The following is a 2431-nucleotide window of genomic DNA, read 5'->3' as shown; positions in this document are numbered from 1 at the left end:
CAAGTCACTTCACATCTCGTGGAATACACCCCCAGAGGGTAGAGAGGACTACATGGTGACACACAATAAAGAAAGCAGGGACCTCCGTGACTGCAGCATGCTGTGACTGCGTTCAGTTAGCACTCCTTCCACCCCAGGGCATTTTTCTCTGAATGTGCAAGGCTTTCGATGTGACACTTTACTGGTAATTCCCTTTCCTTTTTATGAGTGACTCTTTCACATTATGTGACAGGATCGTTTTTGGTGATTTAAAAATATATTTCCTAAAGGAAAGAAGAGGTGAGGGCCAGAGAAGAGGAATCAGGAAGAATGTGGAGACTTCTGGCCCCAGGTAGTAGAGAGGAAGGAGAGAGGATCATATTTTCTGGTTTGTGTTCTGGTTTCATCACTTCTTGACTGTGTGCCTTTGGGCAAGACATCTAACTGTTCGGGGTTGTTTCCTCATCTGTACAGTGGTGCTCCTAATGGTACTTGCATCCTGAGGCTTAGTGATACATAAAAGCACTCAGCACAGTGCTTGACTTATGCTGAGCACCCCAGAAATGTGCACCATCTATTATTATGGATATCTATGGCCAATGTGATCTATACAGGTTTGTGGAATGAGTGGATTCGTGAAGTAGTAAATAAAAAACCAAAAGGAGGAAATTGAAGACTGAATCTCTTCCAAAAATCTCTGAATCTCAACAACATGAATACGCAGGATGGTCAACAAGTGTGTATTGATTTGGCCTCACATGACCACTGGCGCCCTGCTGCTGCAAGGTCCCTCCACCCACCCCGCTACAACCTCCCCAACACCAGCTCTTTCTAAATGTCCTCGTGCTTTGCAGTATTGGCCTAGAGCACTGACCTCCCCTTATTCACTGACTGGAATCGTAATTCTTCCCGTCTCCATTCAAATGCCACCTCTTCTGAGAGTATTTCACAAATCAGAGGCTAGCAGAATTTTATTTTTCTTGTTGATGTGTTCATTTGTTTTCCCAGCTTTACATTTGCTGTTGATTCCCTGTCCCTTAAATCCTGCGGACCAAGGCCTGGAGGTCAGGAGCACCCTCCCCCACACCAGGGGAGGCACTTCGACCTTTCCCAGGCTGTGGTTACCTCTTAAGTGATGCCCACTATGGGTGGAGTAGATGGGTATCTATTTCCATGTGTGCAGAATGAAAGGGTTGGACTAGCTGAGAATCCTTCAGCTTTTAACCCCTATTGTTCTTCAGGCTAGAATGAACCTCAGAAACTAGCAGTGGACATTTGTCACAATTCCAGTCCAAATCTCTAGTTCTCTAATATACCACAACAGATGACGAAAATTCCTGCCTTCCTCCCCAGCACACACACACACACACACACACACACACACACACACACACACACACTATGCAACTCATCTCCCAGGCAGATTCCTGATTAGCCCCTAAGACTGCCTGGCCTTGGGCGCCCACAACAATGTTACAGGTTTATTTAGAAAGATTCCTTGGGATCTCAGTCTCCCAGGTTTAGTATGCTCTTCAGTGTGATCATGGGACTGAAGCAAAGCAATTACCCTGGAAAGAGGCTGTGGAAGATGACAGGCAGGTGACAGACACATGGGCTCTATGTTATCTATTGGGAGGCAGTGTTCAGATGTAGTGGGTTACAGCAGTCACCGTTCCCTGGCCTCATCCCTCCCCTCCACTCTCCATTCAGAATTTTCAGGCATTTGCAGAGGTATAGAATATAGGTTTGGGTTTTTTTTACCCTGCAATTTCTGTAGGATACAATGCCATTTCATTATACTCAGCTACTGGTTAGATTGCTCGGAGCACTGAAATCGAGAACTGATGGCTGAGCTACAGACTGAAATTCCAGGTCACCATTTTATTTATTTGTTTGTTTGTTTGTTTTTCATTTTATTGATTTTTTTTACAGAGAGGAAGGGGGAGGGATAGAGAGTTAGAAACATCGATCAGCTGCCTCCTGCACACCCCCACCCCACTGGGGATGTGCCCGCAACCAAGGTACATGCCCTTGACCAGAATCGAACCTGGGACCCTTCAGTCCGCAGGCTGACGCTCTATCCACTGAGCAAACCGGTCAGGGTGTCATGTCACCATTTTAGAGGTTCCATTATTCCAGGACCAGGTGCTGTTTGCAGGCTTTTTACTTGACACTCTATAGCCATTGCCTCAGACCAATTATAATTCATCTGACGATCTAATTCTAACAGTCTAATTTTATCATTCTGTAATTAAGCTTCTTCTGGCAGCATGCTATTTCACCATAAAAGGAAAATATTCCTGTTCCCATTTTCAAAATTGGTTGAGCAAGACAAGGGAAGGTAGTCATCCAGTTAACTCTATATTTCTTTTGAGCAATCGTTTTTCTTATTGACTTAAAGAGCTAGGAGGTTAGTCTAAGGAAAAGCTTTTCAGATATCAAATGTTTGAGC

This window comes from Myotis nattereri (genome assembly GCF_964212035.1).
Source record: "Myotis nattereri genome assembly, chromosome: 2".
Classification (NCBI taxonomy): Eukaryota; Metazoa; Chordata; class Mammalia; order Chiroptera; family Vespertilionidae; genus Myotis; species Myotis nattereri.
Note: the sequence above shows the minus strand (reverse complement) of the source record.